The 27065-nt window shown below is 40.6% G+C and overlaps 1 long non-coding RNA gene across 1 annotated transcript in view; it reads right to left on the reverse strand.

The window, feature by feature from the left end:
- LOC127054430 (uncharacterized) overlaps positions 1-25272 on the reverse strand; it is a 44595-nt gene extending 19323 nt beyond the window's left edge. Inside the window, exons 1-2 of the long non-coding RNA XR_007775255.1 lie at positions 25197-25272; positions 7714-7789 (exon numbers count right to left, since the gene is read on the reverse strand). This is a non-coding gene — a long non-coding RNA (uncharacterized LOC127054430). The remainder of the gene's footprint in view (positions 1-7713; positions 7790-25196) is intronic.
- Between the last annotated feature and the right edge of the window lie 1793 nt (positions 25273-27065).

The raw sequence follows: 27065 nt of genomic DNA on the forward strand, positions 1-27065 counted from the left end.
TTCCTGGCATCTGGCATGTTCCTCAGTGAAGTACAGGGCTTTTCACATGCAGGACTTTCAGTTGTGGCATGCCACCTAGGCTCTGCTATGCTACAATCAGGGGTTCTCAAACTGTGGGTCGAGACCGCAAAGTGAGCTGCAACCCCATTTTAATGGGGTCACCAGGGTTGGGACCCAGGGCTGAAGCTGAAGCCCGAGCTCCACCCCCAACCGGGGCAGTGGGGGTTGGGCTTTGGCCTCCTCTCCCCCCACCCCGGGACAGCAGGGTTTGGACCCTCCCCCTGTGGTCATGTAGTAACTTTGTTGTCCGAAGGGGGTCACAGTGCAATGAAGTCTGAGAACCCCTGGTCTAGCTGGCATGACAATTCACTGATTTTCATGAAAATGTACTGATATGCCAATGTGTGACATGCCTTTCATTTCATATGCCATGCAGATATGCAACCCCTAATGTGAAATGTTGCAATGCAAATTTTTCAAGTCACATTAGATTGTGCTGCTGGGCTATAGTACTTTTGCAATTTAAAAAGTCATAATTAGCATTTGAGATTAGAGGACAAATGTTGGCCAAGCTGTTCAGATGCTGTGTTTTAACAGGGGATTGTTTGCTGCTGTATTTTTCCCCCCTTGCATAGTACTAGTTTACCATTGCTACAGTGGTCTATATATGTCCAGTAGATAAACCGATATGATTTTTTGCTGGATTCGACCATCAGAACAGGGCAGACTCAGACATGTACATTGTGACCTGGATATAGCCAGAATTACATCTGTAACACTGATCGTGTTTGGCAGTGTGATGAAACTGAAGTAAAGTGGCAGAAAACACTATATTTTCCACAGACAGAAACAAAGTATTTTGGAAAAAACAACAGGAGTACTTGTGGCACCTTAGAGGCTTACAAATTTATCCTCACACCTTCTATGGGTCATCTTGATTATCACTTCAAAAGCTTTTTTTCCTCCTGCTGATGATAGCTCATCTCAGTTGATTGGCCTCTTACAGTTGGCATGTCTACTTCCACCTTTTCATGTTCTCTGTATGTATAAATATCTTCTTGCTGTATGTTCCAGTCTGTGCATCTGATGAAGTGGGCCATAGTCCACAAAAGCTTATGCTCAAATAAATTTGTAAGTCTCTAAGGTGCCACAAGTACTCCTGTTCTTTTTGCAGATACAGACTAATACGGCTGCTACTCTGAAAAGTATTTTGAGTATATTATTTAAGCATATTTTTTTTACACCTCTAGCCACAAATGTTGTGTTTCCAGACACAAACAGCACCATTTACAAGGCCAGAGAGCATGTCCCTTACACACACGTTGGATGAGGGGTGGGAGAATGAGCAAGGACCCTCTCTTCCTCTCTTGTTCAAGGGCCTGCCAGAGGCTGCTTCCTTGCTGCACTCCCAGTGGCATCTAGCAATCTAAAGGAAACAGTGAGGACAGGCCCTGGTCACTTTACAGGGCATGCTGACTGCACTGGGGGAGCAAACTTTACCTTATTAAAGGCATCTCAGTTTCACAGCTACCTGTACCACAAAATGTAAATATATTAGTTTTAAACACACAGAAGAAAAATCTTTTCCATGTAAACTTGCAGCAAAATAAAAAACTATGCAAACATGCTATGAACACTGTTAAAGTTTCTATCTAGCCAAATTTCTCAGTCAAATAATTAATGCTATTTTTCTAATGCTCGCAAGTATGTACAAATAGATAAATAATGTAGGGTATGTCTACACTGCTGTTTGACACCCGCAGTTGGTCCATGGCAGCTGACTCAGGCTCATGGGGCTGGGGCTAAGGGCTATTTAATTGTGGTGTAGATGTTCAAGCTCAGGCTGGGCTCTGGGACCCTACAAGGTGGGAGGGTCCCTTAGCTCAGGCTGCAGCTGGAGCCCGAATATCTACACCACAATTAAACAGCTCCTTAGCCTGAGTCAGCTGGCACGGGCCAGCTATGTGTGTCTGATTGCAATGCAGACATACCCAGTCTGAGAGGGACTCCAATTAGGGTTTCAGATTTCCCAGGACTCCTCCTATCCCCATAACTACAAGGGTCTTGAGACTCTTCAGTGTTGCCGTTTCTCAAGGTTCATCATAAAATCATGTTATACTTAGGTTTTGGGGGTGGGGAAGAGGGTTTAAGCCCCATCTTCCTGGAGACATGAGTTTCATGAGATCTCAGCTTTCAATTTTAAAAGAAAAAAGAGTAAGGCTATGTCACACAGGGGTGTGAATTAGCCACCCGAGTGAGATAACTTATGCCCACTTAAGCGCCTGTGTGGACAGCAGTATGTCAGCAGGAGAGCTTCTCCCCCCACTCATTGGGTCTGGAGTAGTTAAGCCAAAGGGAGAGCTCTCTACCCTCAGCTTAGAGCGGCTACACGCAAGAGTTTACAGTGGACATAGCCTCCATTTCTAGCCCTCTGGGTTGTGGAGAAAAGCTTGAAATTGGGCCTCTTGGTCTGTTTAAATGGAGGGATATTTTAACTATTCAGGCTAGGTATAGAAATCTGATCCTTGCTGGTTTTAAACTAATGTCAAAGTTTTCAAGTAATAAAGTCAAACATATTGAGAAAAATTCACTGCTGGTTCAGTAGAGTACAACTCCACAGCCATCAATGGAATTGCCAACCCATCAGAAGTGAATATAGTCAACTATATTTAGCTGTGAAATTAAGGTCCTTTCAGTTTTACTGGAGGAAGAAAAGCCCGATGGTGAAGTCCTCTACAAGGCTACATGTGGCAGGCTCAAAGGCACTCAAGAATACATTCTAGAAGGAGGGTGAAGAGAACTGCAAACTGCTAGATTCATTTTAAAAAATGCAATGATGCTGCAAACCATACTATATTGTCACTTGAGAATTTTTTTTCCCCAAGAAAATAACTTAAATTAGTTGCCGGGTAAGGCCACTGATCATTATGTATTAAAGCTAAGTCACGTGAATTTCAACAGATGGACTAATTAGAGACGAAATTATTTGCAGTCTAACAGGGTCAGAAGCAGATCTTTTGCAAAGAATGGTCAGTTGATATTTGCAGGATAAACCCATCTCTCACTGTTAACAAGTAACAAGAGAACTGAAAGGCCTCTATTTAAAAATACACACGAAGGCATAAATGCAAGAGTAAGTAGAAACCTGGTTTGCAATAAACATGGTGGCAAATACAAAGTAATGCAAAGGTATTCTGCACAGAGGTGTGCTGCCATACATGCAATAAAAGCTTCCCTCCTCTTCCCCCCCATCCCCTCCCAAAAAGTGCATCACTCAGAACAAAATTTTAACGACCACACACCTAGGACATAAAGCTGTGATGGTGATCCAGAAACAAAAGTTCTTGACCGATGTCTTAAAATGACAAAGCAAATTATTGCATCATACTGCTTTGTGAGCCTGGAAATAAATATTTAATTAGCAAAACCTTACCTTCCTCCCTCAACCCATTTAGCACTGGGCCTCTCTATCTTTCCATCTGGTCTAGCCACTATTGTTGAAATCATAGACTCATAGACTCAAGGACTGGAAGGGACCTCGAGAGGTCATCGAGTCCAGTCCCCTGCCCTCACGGCAGGACCAAATACTGTCTAGACCATCCCTAATAGACATTTATCTAACCTACTCTTAAATATCTCCAGAGATGGAGATTCCACAACTTCCCTAGGCAATCTATTCCAGTGTTTAACTACCTTGACAGTTAGGAACTTTTTCCTAATGTCCAATCTAAATCTCCCTTGCTGCAGTTTAAGCCCTATATTATTTTTAATAAATAAATGTTGATTTCTCTGTAGGGTTAGCAAATGTAGGTCAGGTGGACTGACTTTTTACCCATTTCCATGCACTTCCATTTGGGCTAGTACCTTTGCATATACAGGTCTGTCGCATCTTAGGCGCATTTAACGTGCACGATTTCAGCTTTACGCGGTTGGCAAAAACAAGAAAAAACCAAACAAAAAAGAGAAAAATAATTTAAATACTGTTTCTGTAGTGTGGGTGATTCCGACCACCATTACACTCAATGTAATTTTGACTATATGCTTTTTTCGCTTTAGGCGCTGGCTGCGGAACGTAACCCCAGCGTAAGATAAGACAGACCTGTACACAGACCATACTACTTTGTCTATGAGATTTACAACTACTTTGTACAACTACTTACAATGGATTTTTTTAAAAGGAAAACTCAGAATAAAATATGCAAATCAAAGCAACACAGTTGCAGTTCATGGCAAGGATAAAGTTCTTTTCCATCACAAAACCAGTACAATACACAGATATGCCACAGTGCAAGCTTCCACATTACTTTGCCAGCATGCCTTAGTCCTCATCTAGATGTGTCTATCGTAGGGTAATTCAATCTCAATGCCGAATTAGTCCCTAGTGTCTCTGCTAAGGTGACCCAGTCACTGTGCCCATTCTGAAGGGGACTTGGCAATGCAGACAGTTTGGACACCTGCCTCCTAAGAGAAGGGCTGAAACCACCAACTCACTTCTTATATGATAGTCTAGTAAACAGGTGTTTACCCTGGGCTAGAGTCTGAACAGCTAAGTAGCGACAAGCTCTATCTCCATTCTACTTATTCAATTTTCTATTAATTTGGCACACAGCAGCAGAACTAGCAATCCATTCTTTTCTGCTATTTCATCTATTGTTCCAACCCTAAAACACACCCAACATCTTTTTTTTCCATGTAGCCTTCTTTCTTTTGTAAAATTGGATCTCCTTAAGGCTTTATAAAGTTTTGACAATAAACCTGTAGATCTTTTGATACTATTTGAAATTCTATTACAATAAGTTGTCTATATATTTTTTGTTATCATTGTGGGTCAGCAGAGATAGGTTGTACAGTAAAAAGGATAAAGTGGTATATTTAGAGAACAACATGTATCTTTATACTTTTCGCAGGAGATACTCTCTGTCATATTCCCCCACTTTCCCTGCCACATTCTCCGAAGGTATAGTTTGAAAAAGCTGGTTTGTTTGCTGTCCGTTGGTATAACCTACTTCTTACGGACACATTTGATCCCAGATTTTAAACACATCTTACAACTAGATGACAGCACACATCCTGCTCTTCGTATTATAAATTGTGGTATCACTAAGATTAACGTCTAAGTAGATACTAATAAACACTCCAGTCCAAATCAATGTGTGTTTGTTTTTCAGATACATAGAATAATTCTTACACATCCATACAGCATTACTTCTGTACTAACATTGTACACTATTAACGTGTAATATTGCAAAATAAATAAAGTATAGCATACAATGTACATTTAACAAATTGTGAAAGAATTAGTTACTGATAAGATTGGAGGCAAAGTAAATTAGAAAAGCAAACATTTTCTTCTCATAAAGAGGGGCAAAAAGGTACTGAATTATCAATAAAAAGCAATGTTAGCAGTCTAATATACATATACACACACACACACACATACACATCCTAAATCAGTGGTCTGGAGCCCCATGGGAGGCCGTGAGCAGGTTTCAGCGGTCTGCCAAAATAAACCAGAGAGGAGAGCTGGCGTTAAGACTCGCTGGGGCCCAGGGCAGAAAGCTGAAGCCTGAGCCCTGCGGCCCGTGGCTGAAGCCAAAGCCTGACCCCACTGCCCAGGGCTGACGCTGTAACTCGAGCCTCCAAATCCCGCCACTATCTGAAGCTGAAGTCCAAGCAACTTAGCTTCGTGGGGCCCCCAGGCAATTGCCCCACTTGCTACCCCTTAGTGCCAGTCCTGGCTTTTAATCTACTGGTTATGCAGTTGTGGTACAAGTGGGCAGTGTAGTTTTTATAGCATGTTGGTGGGCCTCAAAAGAAAAAGGTTGAGAACTCCTGCCCTAAACCATCAGCGAAAATAATTTTGAAAAATAAGATCTTTTAAGTTTAAAAGGCTGTAAACAAAACCTCCTATTCCTACACAATATTCATTGCACTGACTGCCACTTTTTTTTTTTTTTTTTTTTTGCTTTAGTTGAATCTGTCTTCCCCTCATTGGAGCAGTGAATGAATCAAGCCTAAGAGTTTGAAAGGATATTTATTCCTCAGTAAGTGTAAAAGCCATGGTATGCTATAAAGCCCAGTAACTCTCAGCTGTGTTCAAGTTTATGATGTTATTTAAAAATGAATAATTTATCAAACATTTCCCATAACTTAAATTTTATAACTCTCCTACCAATTTCATGCCAAAATCTTTACTTTATATCTGTTGTTCTCCATCCCCTCTCAATCCTTTCTAGTGGAATGAGGAACAGTCCATATTAGGGTGTATTTTACTTCAAAAAACAGATGACTGAAGTTAATACTTGGCAATTTTTAGGTCAGTGAAAACTGTTCAATTTGATTGGTGAAGAGCTATACAAAATTAAGTAGAGGAACAAGAACATGCCAATAAATATATTTTTTCCTAACATGTTGACTGAAAACAATGCATAAAGGCATAAATTTATAGCAGTAAGGGTAATTAACTATTGGAAAAACTTACCCAAGGTTGCACTGGATTCTTTATTACTGGTAATTTTTAAATCAATATTGAACTCTTAAATTAAAGCATATTTTTATTTAAAAATGCTTTAATTTAAAAGGAATTTAGGGAAGTCCTATGGCCTATGTTATAGAGCCTGGACTAGATGATCACAATGGTTCCTTCTGGCCTTGGAATCTATGAAGATATTGTGCACAGTATAAGTGCCAGGGACAGTGAAACTGGAGTGGCAGCCGGGTCTAGCCCCACTGCAATGGGAATATTGTGGGGGGTCTGCCCCCAATTTGAACTTTTACACACATGAAGAGATAGAGCAGTAACCACAGGGCCCAGGATCCAGCAGGAATTTCCAAGACCTCCCTTTTCAGCCTGGAGCTGGCTGTCCCACCCACCCCACCAAGTCTCAGTACCTCCTCTTCCTCCCCCCACCTCCCACTACGTAAGTGCACATACAACAGTCTTCATAGGCCCTGAACCAATTAGTGTATTGTATGTGCATACACTGAATATTCCTACCTAGCGTGTGAAATTTGGCAGGTCTGTGGACAGACTGTGCACTTGGCTGGTCTCCCAGCATAAATCAGATCACCATGAGGACTGCCAGCAGTACCACCTGTAGCCAGGGATAACCCATGTGTAAAACCTCTATAATGGCTATAGCCCTTCAGAGGATCTGTACCTCCAGAGGACTGTCAATGCTGGAGTGATTCTCCTGTGGCCAATTAGACTGGTTTTAGAGTCACTTTTCACTGATGGCATGGTGCAGACAGACTACAGTGTAGGTGAGGGCAAAGGTATTTTCAGTGATGGTCCCAATGCTCTGAACACCCTACTGGAAAAAATCAGAATGCGCTTCAGTCTGATCACTTTCAGAGTCCAGTGCAAAAAACCAACCAACCAAAAGCCAACTACAAAATAATGTTCCCACAATGAAAGAAGTTAATAGAGCACTCTCACCTACACCTACTAGCAGCTACATTCAAAGGCAGGAGTAGAACCCATTTTGCTATTGAGTTGACAATAGAAGTTCCTAAGATAAAATGGGCATGTAGGCTTTTTCCAAGTATTAAGCAATATATAAAGAGGTATCAAAAAGTCTTCTTTTTAGAAGAAGTTACAGTATATACCTTCCATGTAAATTTTGTGCAATTATTCAATATGTAGGACATTATGAATAGTGTAGCACTTTTACTGCTATGCAATGACATCCATGAATAAAAATGCTGACTAACCTGCAGCGATTGTACAGGAACTTGCTGCTGTTGCAATCCAACCTTCCTCAACAATTTATACTGCAAGCTGATGAAGCTGAAACATTGAGGAAGAAACAAATGGAGATAAGTAAAAACTGGCAGCCAAATTTGCTCTGCTTTCAGAAATCAATGCATTAAAAAAAAAAAACCACTCTATCTGCTACCACAATTTCTTACAACAAGACCACTATTGGAACAGCAAGAATTTGGAAGTACTGTACATTAAACACATCTAGGGGAAAAGCCACTCAAATAGTAATAAAATCCAAAGCCCTTTTTGCAAGCTAATATTTTGAACAAGCCTAGCTACTTGCAGTACACGTATTTTACAGTACTTTATGATTTTTTTTATACGTGGCCTCATTAGAAATAAGTTTAGGCTCTACATCAGCTGCAGTTATTTCAGAAAGTTGTGTCAATGTCAATGATGCATTCAGTGAAATCAAGTTGCAGAAGTTTGCTTTATAACATACTTTTAACACATTCTAGATTTCTGAAGCTTTTCAAATTTTCGAACCTTCTCATGGCCCACCTGCCCTCTTGACTACCAGAGTCTGGGCCAGAGCCAGTGCATGGAGTTAAGCCAGTTTGCACCACTCAAGGATCACACCAACCCTTGATTCTACACCTTTTTTGTGGCAAGTGCTTGTTTACATTTTAAAAAAATCATTTGGCTCAGTTTTAAAGGAGAGAAGATTAAAGTCAATTTGACTTAATGTATTCGGTAACATCTGCTTATGTTCTTTCCATGCTACATAAATATTTTTGCTAGGTACAGGATCCTAGGTAAAAGCAAAGACCAAGGAAGACAATATAAACAAGTGAATTCATGAAGCTCAACAGAGTCATGGTGGTGGAATTCAAACCCAGATTATATATTTGTCTTGAGATGAAAGCAAAATTTGGGGCTTGTCTTCACCTACAGAGCTGCTATAGCACCTGAGTGAAGATGCCACTATGTTGACAGAAGAGCTTCTTCTATTGGTGCAGTTAATCCATCTCTGTAAGAGGTAGTACCTATGTCGACGGGAGTAGCTCTCCCATTGAAATAGTGCTGTCTACCCCGGGGGTTCCATTGGTATAACTATGTTGCTCAGTGGGCTGGATTTTTCACACCTCTGAACAATGTGGTTATACTGATACAAGTCTGTAGTGCAGATCTGGCCTTAGATAAAGTCACGCGTATCTCTGAGAGCTTGTCTTCTGATGTGAATATCATTTCAGTCTTGTAATCATTTTTGTTAGCCACCTTTTAGATGTTTGGCATTAGAGATGCAGAACATTAAAGTGAAAAAAATCTCCTCTCCTTCTGCAGTACTCAGAAGTACATGAAGCTACAGAAGCAAGTAAGGAAAGGGAAATTTCTCTCACTGACTCAGGATTGGTTTCTATGACAGCTGAGCTACAAAGTTCCATGAACATTATATTCCAAAAGTCAAGAGAATACTTTCTGAATACAACCTTGGTATGCTATCAGAAACTTTATTCAATAGTATATGGGGGAAAAAATATAAAACCCTCTCTTACAACAACAACATGATACATTTTATGATCACAAAGTTCCTTGTGTGTTGTCCAAATCAGTCTCTTATACTGTGAGCCCCTCAAGGCCAGAGACACTGTATTCTGTGTTTTATACTGACCTAAAAACATGATCAGTGATGAAAAAAAAATCATCCCCTCGCAAAACTGGTTGTCCATTTTTTAAATGGAATGTTTACTTATGTTTGTTAAATGATGTACAATTTAAAAGCACATCTAAGAACGCCGTCTTTATATTGATATTCATATTCAGTAAATTAGTCTAATATTTGAATTGAAACAAAAGGACAGATTATGAGGATTCTCTAACTACAGGAGGGGGTCCACATATTATTGATGTTTTCTAACTTATCAGAATAAGTTCTGGAAATGAATAAATCCAAACTTCTCTCTCCGATTTCATTATATTAAATGTCAAAACTTCAGCTGGGAGCTAGTGCGGATAAGCATTTAGCATTTAGTCTGGATTCTTGTTATCTATTCCTGGTTCTTCCCCTGATTCACTGTGAACAAATCATTTCATTGCTTTGTGACTCATTTACCCATCTTTAAAATGAGAATGAAATTTGTAACAACTCTGTCTTATAAGTCTTACAAAAATCATGTCACCAAAGGTTCTTGAGCAAGAGGTGTTATATAAATAACTAAATTTATTTTTAAAAATAGTGCTTCTAATATGGGAAAATACTTCAAAACTGCTCAATTTTGTGCTGCCCATGTATTGACGGCTATGTTTCTTCAAACTATGGCTGACTTTCAAAAACTCTGCTTCAGAAGAAACCCAAATGAATTCAGGGGTTGGGAGAAGAGGGTGTGTATGCCTAGGACAGTATTTGTATTGCGAATGCAAATATATACATATATTGCCAGAAATCCTAACTGAGTGACTGTCTGAATGGCAGGTTTTTGTTTTCTTGTTAATTCACTCAGCTGTCCATTTGTTTCTGCTCATGTCCTGCACAAAAGTGTGTGAGACAGATTAATAAAAAAATGATATAAAGGTACGTCTGAAGCAATGATAATGAGATGTGAGAGAGTTTGCAGGGAGACTACACACTGAGTGAAGCCCATCTGTTTTAAACATTTTTAAATACTGAGCCATTTCAGCTGTTCCAAATGTTAGGCATAATTTAAAATATAAAGAATTAAAGAGGGAGGTTTGTCATCTGCAGGTAGATATGCACAGTGTGGTGTCCGTCACCTTTAAAAACTGAACTGGAAAGGCACAGCAATGGAACAACAAGGAAGCAGACATGATGTTTGTGCTAAATGTTATGCCCAGTAGGTCATAGCTCAATATGGATATATCTATACAGCAGTTAGACACTACAGCGTCTCTCATATAAAGGGCACAGGTGCAGATTATACTAAGAACTAACAATTATGCTCTCACATGCCTATTCATGGCATGTGGAGAAAACAATGTTTTGTGATCCAGTCATTGAAGTTTCCCACGGAGCCCTAATGGCACCACCAATTGTGCATTGACTGCTGTCTCTTGTGTCTGTCAGTAGATGTTTAAAGCACATACTGGGTGCTCTATGGGAAGAATGATAAATGTGCTAAGATGAAAATGACATTTTCTTCTAGGAATATTGATTGAGCAAAGTTATAGGATCTCTGGATCAGGGCTCTGTAGTTGAGGTACTGAGGGGGAAAAGACAGTGGGACTTTTCAAATTTGTCACTCCATAGTGTGTCTACTTCTGCTTTGACATAAAATGCCTCAAAGATAAATATATCATCCTGGACTTGATGTAAATAATTCTAAGCTCACCACAATCCAACCAGAAAATGGATAGAGATAACTCAGTCAAGTTTCCTAAGATCTCAGATCTTCAAGTCAGGTTTTATTAGTTGAGTGCATTATGTATAATTTAGTACTAAATAGCATTCAGAAGTGTAATATACGCACACATTCCCTCCTCATTCAATATGCTTCCACATGCATTTTCTGAAAAAACAGTCTTCTTTCCTGTGCTATGTAGTGTGGAGACACCTAGTGGAAAAAAAAATAAAGTAGAACAAAAGCTGGGAACTAATTTACTCAAGGTAACGTAAGATAGCTCAAACTTCTAGTAAGAGGAATTATATAAATCTTCATTAGTGTTGCCATTGCTCCTTATCTCAGCCAGCGTAGAGCACCACTGAATTTAATTTCCCCCTAGTTACTGGTTGTGGGATTGAGAAAGTCTTGTTTGACAATATTTACAACTAATGCTTTAAAAAAAGCTGGAGTCCCTGGTTAAAGACTTGCTATTTAAACCTCTCCAAAGCAATTTCTTTACCACACTACCTTTCTCATGTTTTATTACTCTAAAAATAGACAAAAGACCATATTCAACAGAATAACATTTAAACTTGACATATGATTCTACCTTCTGGTATTTTTAATCTTCACATCTCTTAACAGTTCTACATTTTGAGATAAAGGCAGCATTTTGAATTAGATTGTCAGTTCTGCTTTTATCCTGCTTTCTTTAATATCTACAGTATTGTAGAGAAAAATGATTTAACTAGAAAAATGTGTATACTATAACTTGAGGGACTAGAGGGAGGGGCATTTTAAGAGAAAAAGTATTGAACAGGTACAAAAGTCATAGGCTTGGTTTAAAAAGGGATGAGGAGAGAGAGGGCATATTTATTTTAAAATTTCAAAAAAAAATTTAAATCAGAGTTTCTTTCCAAACATCTTTCATGGCAGTTGTTAATGACATAAATATATCCAGCGAATGATGGCATCCTGAATGAAAATATTTGTACAGATGCACAAATAAAATACAACCTCCCCCCCAAAAAAACACACAAACCACGATAAGAAACATGTTTATATCTGCATGTCTCCACAAAGAGACTTTACACAATTACAAGCATTTGTTTCTAAATGAACAATTGCTATTCACAAAAAATGAGGTGAGAATTACAACCCAAGTTTTCCTGTGCTACATGCTCTCCTGCTTCTGAGGTCTGCTCAGCCCAGGGAAGGTGCACCATGAGGGAGCTGGTTATGACCCCACCAACCGTAGCCTTGGCGTGGTACCGCATAGACATATAGGAACATATACCAGCTGAAAATCAGTGGGGCAGAGCTCTGCCTTACCCCTCATGTGAGGGCAGAAGAAGTGTCCAGGGTAGGAACCTGTTCTGCCTCCCCACCATGAGGGGAATTCTCTGATGGCCTGTGAATCTGGCTCCTTTGCACCACTTGAACAATACCAAAGAGCCAGATCAGAAGTGATAATCTGTTACTTAGTAAATATTAAAAGACACTGATACTCCAGAAGGTGGTAGATAATGGCTACTTGTAAAATGTGTGTCATGGTATAATTCCCCACTCTGAACCTTAGCGTCCAACAGATGGGGTACCAGCATGAATTCCTCTAAGCTCAGTTACCAACTTAGAACCTGTAGCGCTGCCACCAACCAGGAATTCAGTGCCTGGTACACTCCGGTCCCCCCAAAACCTTGCCCGGGGACCCCCAAGACCCAGACCCTCTGGATCTTAACACAAGGAAAGTAAACCCTTTCCCTCACCGTTGCCTCTCCCAGGCTTCCCCTCCCGGGGTGACCCTGGAAGATCACTGTGATTCAAACTCCTTGATATTTAAAACAGAGAGGAAAATGCATCTTCCCCCCTCCTTCTCTCTTCCCCTCCCAGATTCTCCCTGAAAGAGATAGTAATCCTAACACAGAGAGAAAGTAACCTCTCTCTCCCCCTTCCCTCCTTTCTCCCCACCAATTCCCTGGTGAATCCAGACCCCGTCCCCTGGGGTCTCACACCAGAATAATAAAAAAAAAACAATCAGGTTCTTAAACAAGAAACTTTTAACTAAAGAGAAAAACAGTAAAAATTATCTTTGTAAATTTAAAATGGAATAGGTACAGGGTCTTTCAGCTATAGACACTGGGAATACCCTCCCAGCCTAAGTATTCAAGTACAAATTAAAATCCTTTCAGCAAAATATAAATTTGAACACCTCCCAGCCAAATACACATTTGAACACCTCCCAGCCATATACACATTTGCAAATAAAGAAAACAACCATAAGCCTAACTCGTTTTATCTACCTAGTACTTACTATTCTGAACTTATAAGAACCTGTATCAGGGAGATTGGGGAGAAACCTGGTTGCACATCTGGTCCCTCTGAGCCCCTAGAGTGAACAACAACCAAAATCTAACAGCACACACAAAAACTTCCCTCCCTCAAGATTTTAAAGTATCCTGTCCTCTGATTGGTCCCCTGGTCAGGTGACAGCCAGGCTCACTGTTCTTGTTAACCCTTTCCAGGCAAAAGAGATATGAAGCACTTTTGTTCTATTAACTCTTACTTATCTGTTTATGACAATATGTAATTATTAGAATAAATTCATGGTCTTAATCACAAAATTAAGTTGGTCCAATAAAAGATTTAATTTGAAAGAGAGACAAGGTAAGTGAGGTAAAGTGAGTGCCTTTGGAAATGATCGATGGGCATGTACAAGTTGCTGGCTGAAAAACTATTTTTCTCGAAAAACAACTAAATTAATTCGAGGTTTTCCATGAAAAGTGTTATTTTGTTTCACTGGGAAAAAACTGTCTGCTTAACTTTTTTACCAAATCACTAGAAAAAGGATGGAGGGGAATAGTGTTTTCCCCCTTGGCAAAGTGAAATTTTTCAAGTTTTGGTGAAAAGTGACGCATTTCAACTAAAATCAACATTTCCTGCCAGAAAGTTAGTTTTGGTCAAAAAGACATTTTGACAGTAACGTTTTTTTACCACGGTAAAAGCCTTGGTCTTCACAGTGGTTTTCTAAACCTCCTCGTTTCCATTTGCAGTTCCTCTGCCCCCCTTCTTGAATACATAGGGCTTTTTTTTAATTCTTAAAGATACTTGTGCATAATCTGAAAATATTAGCAAATCCCTATACCCAGCAATAGCAATGGAAATTCTTGCAGATTCTACCCTTTATAGTGGGCCAGGTTGAAAATGCAGTTATTGGTTCTGTGCTTCTGTCACATATGGTAAGTGTTACCTAACCAACACGTAGGCTCATATTAATTTACTTTTTCCGTTGTCGTGAGCCTAGGTCGGGCTGCTAGTGACCTAATTAACCTAGTAACTTTTTAGGGAACATAAGGAAGATTAACATATGAACTTGAAACTACATTTTACTTAACTATTTTCCTGACTATTGCAATACTTGCTATTTAAGGAAGACCCTCTCTGTACACTTAAGTAAAATGTCATCCTACAGCTCAAAAAAAAAAATGAGTGCCTAAGCACAAAAGGAAAGCAGGGCCGCCCAGAAGATTCAGGGGGCCTGGGGTCTTCGGCCGCGGGAGGGTCCTTCCGCTCCGGGATAGAAAGACCTCCCCACCGCTGAAAACTCGGAGTGGAATAAGCTCTGGGGGCCCGGGCCTTGTGGGAGTTTTCCAGAGCGAGTGAAGGACCCCCACTCCAGGGGCCCCGAAAAACTCTCGTGGGGGCTCCTGCGGGGCCTGGGGCAAATTGCCCCACTTGCCGCCCTGCCCCCCCCCCCCCGGGCAGCCCTGAAGGAAAGTTCCAGACAAACAGTTCATTGTCACCATCTGATCTTGTGGAGACGTTTGAAAAGCAGGTTGGAATCATTATCTGTGCAACTCCATTCACACAACTACTACTTTAAACAACTGAAGGGTCGACTATCAAATTGTTCCCATTTTGGGAGGTCCATTCAGTGAGAAGTTAAAATGGTTGACCTAAAAACAAAACGTGCTGTCTATGGTAAGGGAGGGACAAGTGGACTAACCAGCTACACATGCTTTATTTCCGTGGCCTGATCATTTCACTTCAGTCTCCAAGAGAGAATCAGAAATAGGACTGCTCCTAAACTTGAGATATTTCCATAGTTCTCTTTTGCTTCCTCAACCATACAAAGGTGAAACATCAAAGGACTCATTAAGGTAGGTCTAAAATACTGGAAATACTATTAGCTCTTTACAAGATTTTTACCACTATTTAATACAGTGAGAGACATCATTCAACAGTTAGGTTTCTTCGATAGCCTTGAAAATTTGCAAAATTGAAAGTATTTCATGATCCATTTTTTAAAATAGTAAATTGCTAACAGAAATACCTCCAAATTGTTGTTTTCAGCAGATTTCTTAAGATGCTGGTACTAAGATCTGACAACAGATCACTTCCTGGCAGAAGATCATAGTTGTATGTTTGGAATCCAGAAGCAAGTTAGAAGCTTAATAATAGTTAATAAGAGATTAACTGAACTGCATTACCTGTAGGAGAGGAACCAAACTCCATCTCAAATGATCTCCAGCAAACTGTCAAGAGGACTCATCTAGCTAAATACAGAGTGTGATCCCAGCCTCTGGCAATGGCCTGGCACCATTCAAAATCTTCTAACAATGGGTGCCATTAAACTAAATAAAAATACACAGACTGCCCTGTGGTTGCTAAAGTTTAACACATTATTTCATAGGTAATGCCAAATGGGAGTAAAATTAATCTTTGTGCAGAGGGACTGAAGAAGTGCATAGGTGTTGTGTTTTGTGCTGGGCGCCATCACAAGGATACAATAGATTAGTTAATGCCACCTATTGTACCATTTCTCAAGTAACCTTTCATGGATGGGTCATGCACACAACAGTGAGGAGGAGTAGGGCTAGAACCTGAGCTGGTGTAACTCAGCGCTGCTCCACTAAAGTCACTTAGTACAGCCTCACGTTTTCGTAAATACAAAATACCATACAATAGAACACACATCATTATTATTAAGATTAAAACATAAAATAAAAATAAAATAAAACCTCACTCACTCCACAGGAACAGCTGCTCCTGTCCTGCAGGACTAAATCTGGCTTCCTAGTTCAGGGTTTGTGACTTGTCACATGGAGATGCAGCACCATTCACTCAAATTTGGCCCTGGCAGCCCCTCCGCACCCCCATCATCATGACACAGAAGGGTGGCCTTGGCAAACCAGGGTCACAATGCTGCTCATTGTGCCAGATCACAATCCCTGGAGCAGGGAACTGGACAGGACTCGCTGACATGGGGCAAGTGCAGGGGAGACTCTCTCTCTGCAACTCCACCCACCTTCCAAGGGCAGGAACCAATCAACGGGGAGGAAATCCATAAAACAAAACAAGAAATTCCTGAAAAATGAAATGAAGTTATAAATAGGAATTTCACAGGTCTCTATGAATTGGCATAGATGCATTGATTTCAAATACTGATTTACATCAGCTGAGGGACCTAGTCCAATATACTCAAATACATTCTATAAGGGAGCAATCTTTAAAAAATATAGGGCTTCCTGAATTTGCTGAGCTCTACTTAAAAGCACCAAAAGGTTTCAGGTGTATAAATTTTAATTTGTGTAAGTCTGAAAAAGCCAGACAGATTTAAATCCTAATGTATCCATTTTTCTCATTGGTGGCCTGACAGAACAAAGGATTTAAGAGGAGTATTTTATCAATATCCCATGAAAAACTGGTCCTCTCTCCTTCAGTCAGTGCAGGTAATCACATATCCAGTAAAACATTGAAATAGGCATTCAGAATAAAATCATTTTACAGGAAATATGCAAAATCTTATTGTGCATGACTAAAATTCAGCAGATTACACTAGCACTGCAGCTTTACAGCTGGTTCTCTAGACACCCATTATATTTTGTGAGCTGTTTGTACTGTAGCTTTTGATATTCTTAAAGGATTGACGGCATCCATTTCCTTTCAAATAAGGCTGTTTTCAATTTAGCAGCATTCACCAACCTGCAAATCAGTGTCTGCGAGACACTCTTAAGAATATCACTTTCAGACGATGGATGTTTTGCAGGTGGTTTTGCAGAGAACCATGAAATGCAGCTGCTACAAAACCTTTGATGAGACAGAAGTAGAACAACATCAAAAAGTGTGCTGCCTTTTGAGCAAATACATGAAAGTGCAAAACTAGCTAACAGTGTCACATCATGGAATTCATTTTAGCTAGCAGACAGAAACTAAGAGGAAAGAAAGATTTGTGTTCATAGCTTGGAATTTAGGCTGCAGAGAGTAAAAAGAGAAATATTTTTTAAAACCCCTATTATTTCACATTCTTGTAGGCTGAAAATGGAAACTAATCCTTTCAAGGGGGATTTATGGAAATCCTGATGTCACAAGCCACAAAACTGACTTCTATAAAATTTCTCAATGCTTTATATTTTTCAAGACAGTAGTTTAGCCAAAATTAATTTTTTCATGGGGACTTTTTTATTACAACTTTAAAGACTTGCTCAAAATCTGAACATTCAAGTTTAAAACAATGGGCAAATGGCAGCACACTATAGTTAAAGTTACAAAACATTTCTCATTTATTACATGCTGTTTTCACTCAGGTTTTCACCTTTAGCTTGAAACATTGTATGCTTGGTGTCTGTACGAAGACTCCAGCGGTTGGTTTAAATTTCAGCAAAAAGTTCTTCAACTAATTTTGGTCTTCTCTGCACTATAAAAAGAATTGTGTAAGAAGTTTAAATGTGATTGCTGATCAATCACAAATGGGTTTAGTCTAATTTCTGTGCATGCAGCCACACCATGTTATAACCAGCACTAAAAATAATAAATAGCAAAATTATTTAAAAAAAAATCTCTCTACCCTATTTAGATACAGCTCATTTTGTTTAACTTAAGTCTTGCTCAGTCCTGTCCACACACAGGCTCAACTAAACTTTTCTGACAACATGACAGATAACTAAGCTTAACCACTACTGTTCAGCTCAGTCAATGGACTTAAGCACCTGATTCAGGTTAGGCGTGTGTTTAAGAGTCCTTCCTGAACAGGGATACTTTCCTGAATCAAGACATAAATGCTTTCAATAGGGATAGAATTATTTACATGTGTAAAGTTAGGCATTTGTTTAAGCGCTTTACTCAACTGGGACCATAGCCTTTTGCCCATACCAAATGTCAGCTATATTTCAGCCATTATTTTTGGGAGATCATTTGGGGGGAAAAATGGCTGCAACTTTTTACGTTTATTTTGTTTACATTGCGATAAGTATATTTTTCCCCAGCTCAAAACCAGGAATTTTAGTTTTTTGGAAAATGAATATTCACTTTTGGGCACAGATCAAGGTCCAGCTTATAGCAACTCTACTCCACAGTAGATTGGGTAGGTATGACAAGAGGGGTATGGCCAAACAACTTATTGGGTCTGATGGCAGGTAAGTCAGAGTAGAGCTTGGCCAGAACTGAGAATCTGAGTCATTCTTCCTCAAAAGTTTTCAAATGTAAGGCATTAATTTTAACTCTCCCCTTATTACTAAAAGCACTTCCCTGAATACATCTGCTCAACAGTATTTAGAAGTTCATAGGACTTTTCAACCTGTGTGATCCAAACCATTACCCAGATGCTAGGTGCACTCCTCAAAGCCTGTGAGAGGGAACTCAGCAAGACAGGGTGTCTGGGGGAGGAGGGGAAGTGTGGCAATTTGCCCCAAGCCCCAAACCCCACAGGGGCCCCCACAAGAGTTTTTCAGGGCCCCTGGAGCGGGGTCCTTCACTCACTTTGGGGGCCCCGGAAAACCCTCGCGGGGCCCGGGCTCCCGGAGCTTCTTCCGCTCCAGGTCTTTGGTGGTAATTCAGCGGCGGGGAGGTCCTTCCACACCGGGACCTGCCGCCAAAGTGCCCCGAAGTCCCGCAGCAGGGGGCTCCTTCCGTCCCAGGACCCGCCGCCGAAGAACTGGGTTTTCGGCGGTAATTCAGCAGCGGGGGGCCCCCGCCGCAGGTCTTTGGGCACTTCGGCAGCGGGTCCCGGAGCGGAAGGACCCCCCCACCGCTGAATTACCACCAAAGCGAGAGCCCCCCCACCGCCGAAGACCCCAGGCCTCCTGAATCCTCTGGGCGGCCCTGCAGCAAGACAGATATGGTCACTGAAGACCAATAAGCCCGATGCAAGCAAAAGATAGAGCTATAGTCATTCATCCAGTTATCAGAAAGCATTTCAGAACATGCATTCCACCATATTCATGTTTAAATGAACGTTTTAAATATTACTATGGATTTCTACATGGTATTTCCAGCAACACTTCTGAAAGTGGAAACCACCCATTCTGATTTTTTTGTTTTAAGATTAAAGTTATCAGCACATCTCTTTTTTCACCCTTTGCATTCTAAGAGGAAATTTAGACTTCAATAAGCCTTTCTGAATTCTGCTGTGGACAGTAGAATTTTCCTTAGCAATATGCAGAATTGTGGTTAGACAATGCTACTTTGTAAGTAAAAATACAAACTATCTGCTATTGAAAAAGATAAAAAGGTTGACATATTAGTTGAGGTATACTATAGCTTCCTTCAGAACACATTTACTTGGAGTAGGAGGATAGGATTGCTTTGACAGAACACGTTTAAAATGAATGCCTTCATTCAGTGTCCTTGCCAGTGAGTCATTCACAAAATTTGAATGCATCTGGCTTTATTTTGATCAACAATTGGGGTTATTTTGACTTTCTTGGCAAGGAATTTGAACCTATGGTTACTTGAATTTTTACAGAAGTTTATTCTTAGCTAGAGGGGGGGCAAAAAGCATTAACTTATATATGTATTTATATTTGATTCAATATGAGGAGCAAATTTTCAATTGTTGGTAGTATATTTGTGGCCACAGCAAACTCATTTCTAGTGTCAAATGTATGTTCCATGCCAAAGGAGACTTTGTAGGTAACTCTCTCTTTAATCAAGGTTTATTAAATGCTATATTTGTGTTTCCACAGTTTAAAGGTCTGTCAGCATTTCCATTAAAACCCCTCTAACAGGAATGTATAACCAAACCATAAAAAAAATTTGCCCTAGGCTGAAATGTAGCTGGTCTCTGGTTCAAATAGGTTTTTCACATGAAACGGTTTTTGGAATGTATTTAACTTGTTAAAACCAAGAATAAGAGGCCTGACCCTGCATCCACTGAAATTTGTTTCACCTGTACCTGAAGTTCTGTGATGTGACTAATTTGGGTTCTCCCTTCAGCATCACTGTTCTTTGGTTCCTTTGGTCTTAAGAAACCACCTTTACAGCAGTACAGCTGTCCTTGTACTACCATCATGTACAATCTTGGTGCTACATGGCATATATGTTCTTGCTGTCTTGTCTGTCATTAGGCGCTTGTTGTACATTTACTGGCTGTTCTATCTGAGTTCAGGAACTTCTTTACTACCTCTATCCTAGTGGTATTTGGCTTGCTGTCACTGCTGTTTGATTTGTTCTGACATCTTTGCTACTACTTCTGGCTTCAAAAATTTGTTGATGAGAGTAGAGTCTGTGTGTGACAGGACATGCAGCACCATACAGGGCTGCTGCCCAAGCCTTCTGTTGGTGTAGTTCTCTAGTCCAACTTTATTGTACATTGATCTAATTATCCTGGTATGCCTTGTTAACAATTTCTTGACTCCACTCTCAGAAGACAGGATACTAGGCTAGATGGAGCTTTGGTCTGACCCAGCATGGCTGTTCTTATTTTGACAATCTTGATAACTGTTTCTGCCAATAGGCTAACTGTGGTGCTGAGAGAATGACACATGCAAATTCTGCTGATGTCAACTGTGCAAAATTCCCAAACAGGCAAACTGAGGTCTATTATATGTAATCACAGTTGCTGGATTTCCATGCTGATCAAACCAAATTTTGCAACATTCAGTGACAGAGGCTGCTGCTGTTGCATGAAAAGTATTCTGATTATTGAGAAATAGATCCCTATCAGCCATCAGAAGGTATACTTGATTTCCTAATATACTTGGGTCCTTACCTAGTTTACTCCATTGTTGCACAGATGTTTCATGTGTTGTATTAGCTAGGGATTTATTGAAGATACAGCACTGGCTTTATCATCTTTGGTGCCTGAAATGACACAATTCTCTACTGAGTTTGTTTGTAAGTGAGCAAAATTTGCATAAAGAGGCTATCTGGCTGATGCTAGTGGCCTATTGGTCTACAACTTCAGTTTGATCAGATATATTGAAAATGAACTTCACTTATTTTAGGCACAAAATAGTCCTCTTCCTCCCCCACCCTCACTAACTCTAACTGATGGCAAATTAGGAAGCAATCCTTACTCATTGTGATATTCAGTATGGCCACTCTGATCATCCTGCTTTCATTACCCACTCTTGAAGCTACTTATAGTTTGTCCATGAAGCCTTGAAGCAGCTCTATTTTTCCACAGGTTTCCACTATATTTGTATCACAGCAAGGAGTGCAGTGTTGCCCACAACCACTGCTGAAGTATCTAGGTGCCTACAGTCCATCACAAAGAATTAAAGATTGCAAAAATTATTTTACTTTGCACGCCCTGTTAAGAGCTGACATAAAGCATGTCACAATGCACACTGCCTTGTACTGGTCCTACAAAAATCGATGTACAACACTGCACGTGTGAGCACCCTGTCCTGGCAAATGATCTACTGTGTAGAGCACTCTCACAATATCAGCCACAGAATTTTGATTTTGGGTGATCGCACACAAATCAGAAAATACATGAAACTATGCATTTTGACTTTCAGACTGTAAGTATAAATCTGCAATGTTGGCAATAAGAAGAGCTTTACATTCACTATGGAGAGAACCCACTGAGAGTAATTAATTGACATGCAAACATGGAACCCTACGTAATGATGGGTATTTTGGTACACTATAAGTCACTTTAAACCTTATGACTGCCCTATTCTGGATATAAATTACTTTCACATTAATCGGAATATAGCTGGCAGCAATTCCTTCTGTTTAAGAAGCTGACAAAAAGCAATGCATAGAAACAGGAACTGAAGCACAAGTCACTTCACTCTGTAAAGTTCAGATTTTGGCTTATTAGTGTTACACTTCATGGATGCAATGGTCATTTTTACACCAAGAAAAATGAAGTATTACAGAGGCTGAGTATTAATTAAAGTATTTTTAAAAACTCTGAGGCAGAGAACAATTTATTTGACGCACAGTGGTGTTGATGAGGTTGTTAGTGTTTGTTCAATGAGTGAAACAAATGCATCAGTAATGAGTTAGCATTAGAACATCAGCCAGGAGACTCCCACAAACCCTTTGTCATGCCGCAGTGACCTTAGTAATATTATAGTGGATGTCTTCAACCAAGCTGACTGCTGTCCCAAAGTGTTAGCGTTTAACAAAACTTTCCCCAAGCCCATAAAAGCTTATGCCCAAATTAATGTGTTAGTCTCTAAGGTGCCACAAGGATTCCTAGTTTTTTGGTTTTTTTCTGCTGATACAGGCTATCACTGAAACCTGTGTTACAAGTATCACTCAGTTGAATAAAGCATGAGTAACAAGACATGGTCAAGGAATTAGTCAGAAGTTACAGACCTCTTTTTCTTATTGATCTCTTCATAATAATCTCTTGGAAACTAGAACCTAAAGATATTCCATTACCAACATGTTTTTTGTCCTTTGCAAGTTGCTAAGATGTCAATATTTTCCTAGACAGTTTTCCACAAGAGCTGGGGTCTGGGGCCTTGTGTTTTCTCTGCACAGAAGGGCTCTGTTTTTGCTCTGGTGAGTTTTAATATTTTTCAGTTTGATTATTGAAGACTTATATGGTTTGTGGTTGGATAGCTATGCAGCAGCAAAATACTTAGTCAAACCTATGGAGACCACCATACTCTGAAGCCTCACGATCTTCTCCCTCCACACAACATCACCAAGCCCAAAAGATTCCCACTATACCTGCAACAGCCTCTTCGGGATGAAGACAAAAGTGAACGGATACTCTCATAAAACAGACGGCATCCAGTATGCTTGTTTCCCCCCACTTTCGCATCTTTAGAGAAAGACAGTAGGCCCAGTTTCCCTTCATTCGAATCTGAGTTTTCTCCCTCTTCCTGTCTCCCTGGAGTAGAGAATAGGAATTCTGTATTCTCAAGGACCTGGGATCAGTGGGTCACCTTCATTCCCCCTCAGGGCAGCATTAAGATAGATCGGTTGGGTGTCTGTTTCTTGTGTACCAGACATGTATTTCGTATAGAAAATAATGTCTTGAGAGACTTTGTCCTCATAAAATAGCTTGTAGCGTGGGGATGTGTGCACTAAATTGCATAAGATTTGGCAGCTATGTGGGTGATAATATTGATGCTAATTCTTGATATTGTCATGAAGATCTGAACAAAGTGCTGGATGTACTGCCTGTAGGGTAAGAGGTCTGATGTGTTTCCCCTGGTTTTGCTCCACTCTAGATTCTCACTTACCAGGAGAGCCCAGAGTAACAGCTGAGCCAGCAAGAGCAGGAAAGGAATTGTTGGCCAGATAGCTAGTTGCCTGTATTAGCAGGATATCACTGACTTAAAAAAAAAACAGCTGGGCCAACTACCAAGTACGTGGACCAGGACTGTCAGCACTAACTTTAAAAATCTCATGACAGTCTCAGCCAAAATGATTTTTAAGTATGGATATGCATCTATTAAAATGCAGGCAATGCATCTATTAAAATTGTAGGTGCATTATGTTAACTATTCAAGTTTATCTGACTGTCTTTTAAGTTCTACTTGCTGATCAGAGATTCACTGAGCACACAAGGTGTAGGTCAATGGAACAGGAAGGAGAGTAGCAAGGGAAGTGATCTGCCTGTGCAATTGTGGATGCAGACAGAATCACTTTCTCTGATGTCTCTTCATAAGAAGAATTTTGAGGGTTCAAAGGAGAGAGTAACACAGCAGGATCATTTTCATCACACACAAAAATTCAGCAAGGCCTGCACAGAATTAGAGGATCTGTGGGGTACTTCCAGGTCCTCATTGAACATGAAAGCAGATTTCCTCACCCTGTTTAGAAATGCCTCCGAGAAAAGCCAACTGCTGTATGATTACCTGAATCTAAACTAACAGATTGCTCAAGGAGACTTACACACTTTGACCAGAGTTTTCAAAAGTGGTAACTGATATTCAGTGCCACTTGGTTTTGGGTGCCCAACTTAAGGTGTTTTGGGCCTCATAGTCAGATGCTAAGCACATGCAGTTCTCGTTAACTTCAGCAGGTGTCATGAATGTTCAGCCCACGATGTCTAAAGTTGAGCACCTACTAATTGGAACACATAAAAGAAAGCATTTTTGAAAGTTCTGAGATTAGAAAACTGTTGAGATATTTGTAGGATATTACTGAGTAAACCAGGGATCTGATAAGCTTATTAAAAAGGAACTTTAACCCCTGCATATTGCCACTTACACTGATTTGTTTTCAGCTAAATTGAAAGGCAGAGCCATTACATTCATGGTCTCAAATCTTAAACAACATTTTCAAGTTCTGTATCCTGCTAACTGAAAATGCCCAACAGTTTATTTTTAAACTAGAAAAGCAATGCCATTCAAACAAGAACTACTTCTACACAGAGATTTCACCTCAGTACAGACAACAGTTTCTTGAAGTTTAAATATTGGGTCAAACAAAGAGCTGAAGGACTGAACTTTACAATCTGTTGTATAGTAACTGAAGGTCATGACAAACTGAAATGTCCTCTAACACATACAATAGGAAATAAATGTCACAAGTATAGCTCAGACTGCAATCCAAAAATCTATTAAATCCATCTTGAAGGCACACACAAGAAACCGCATTTGAGGACTTGTCTACATTGGGTTTTTCCCAAGTAGAAAATTGGCAGCCCTAACACCCTGCCCCGACCCCTGCCCCTCCTCTGAGGACCTGTCCCTTGCTCACTCCATCCCCCACTCCCTCTGTTGCTTGCTCTCCCCACCCTCACTCACTCATTTTCACCAGACTGGCTCAGGGGGCTGCGGTGTGAGAGGGGGTGAGGGCTCTGGCTGGAGGTGCAGACTCTGGGGATGAGGAATTTGGGGTGTAGCAGGGTGCTTCAGGCTGGGACTGAGGGGTTTGGAAGGCAGGAGGGGGATCAGGACTGGGGCAAGGGGTTGCAGTAAGGGAGGGGGTCAGGAGTGCAGACTCCGGGCAGTGCTTACCTCAGGCAGCTCCCACAAGCAGTGGCATGTCCCCCCCTCCAGCTCCTACATGGAGGAGCGGCCAGGTGGCGCTGTGTGCTGCCCCGTCCACAGGCACCACCCCCGCAGCTCCCATTGGCTGCACTTTCTGGCCAGTGCGAGCTGCAGAGCTGGTGGTTGGGGCAGAGAAAGAATGCAGAGCCCCCTAGCTGTCCCTATGGGTAGGAGCCGGAGGGGGGACATACTACTGCTTCCTTAGCTGTGCTGTGCCACCGACCAGACTTTTAACAACCCGGTCAGAAGGGTCCCATTTCAACTGGGCATTCCAGTCAAAAAGTGGACACCTGGCAACCCTAGTCTACATGACAGGGTAATGCACTACTGGGGTGTGATTTCTAGGGTGCACTAATGTGTTGTGGGTTAACTGGTCTGTGTAGTCCCTGCTGGTGTGCACTGAAAGTTCCCGAGGGTGCTTTAACATCATGCAACACAACATTAAAGCTCAAATTATTTAGAGACAGTTTCAATAGTTTAGGTTATAACTATCTTTCATTATAAATTCAGTTTTAATTCTTGCACTCACAAATTCTCAAAGAAAATCTAGCTGACATTCCCCCTGTGTGGTCTTCTGTCAGGGTCTCACCAGAGCTCATGAGTTTCAGTCAGTGCCTAGTTTAGAAGTATTACAGGGTTCCCCGATCTCTAGGCATGACCTGACCTTGTGAAACTCATGCTGCTTGCAGATAATCATTTTGCAGGGCTAACACACACACACACACACACACACACACACACACACACACACACACACACACACCCACCCCTCTCACAAAATCTAGGAGATTACATAAGTATTCTGTTATAAATGTTTGCAGTCATTCATTTCTATATTTTGAATTGTCTTTGTAAACTGATGGAATGACTCAGCAGAAAATAGTTGCTGACAGCAAACTCTTGCTCAAGAGACTGCATAAGCAGAAAAAGAAAACCAAGTCCCTGCCTTAGGATCCAGCTCAGTCTTGTGACCTTGGATGTGAAGCCCAGCCTGCAAAGCCTTCTTTGTGTGTCTTGGGGTATGGCTATGCTGTGGAGGTCTGATTGCAGCAGGGGCTGGCATAGCATTAATCTAGATAGCATGGTTAAAAATAGCAGCGAAGGCATGGGTTTCAGCATGGGCTAATAACACAGGTATGTTCTTAGGACCCCCAGTGGCTTCTACAGCTTGCACTGATGCTGGTGTAACCACATTTGTCTTGCTATTTATATCCATGCTAACTAGATTAAAGCTACTGCAAATATACTATGCTCCAATCATACCTCCTCCTGCAGCATAGACATCCCTGTTGGCTGTTGGAGGGTGAGTACCTTTACCTGGACACAGGAAAACTGGACTCTCATAAAACCTTTAAAATATAAATACAGGTTATTTTAAGTCATTTTAGAATATAAATTGTGTAGTATGAGAAATTTTGCTCACATTCAGACATTTTACCTTTTCATATTAGTATATGCTGCTGCATCTACTGCTAAACTGGTAAATGAAAGTAAAAGATTCACAGGTCTGTCTTCCGGGGAAACCTAAATTGATTAGGAAGGTTTGAATTGAATATCATCTTTATTCTCAGAAGTATGTTGTAATGTTAATTACATTATCTGTTTCATTAGTGAGCATGTGATTTTTAATTTAGACAGGCCAGGGGGATAAATGTCTGTGGGCATATGGGCCTGCAGTCAGTTTGGACTAAGAATATCAGTGAAGTGCAATACTCTTAGCTATGTTCTTAGTCCAAACAGGTGCATTATCTGACTACATTTTCCTCCCTGCCAGAGAAAATGGCATACATTGACCACTGCTTAGAGTCATAGGGTTAGAAGGAACCGCAAAGATTA

Source organism: Gopherus flavomarginatus, chromosome 6 (assembly GCF_025201925.1).
Source record: "Gopherus flavomarginatus isolate rGopFla2 chromosome 6, rGopFla2.mat.asm, whole genome shotgun sequence".
Lineage (NCBI taxonomy): Eukaryota > Metazoa > Chordata > Testudines > Testudinidae > Gopherus > Gopherus flavomarginatus.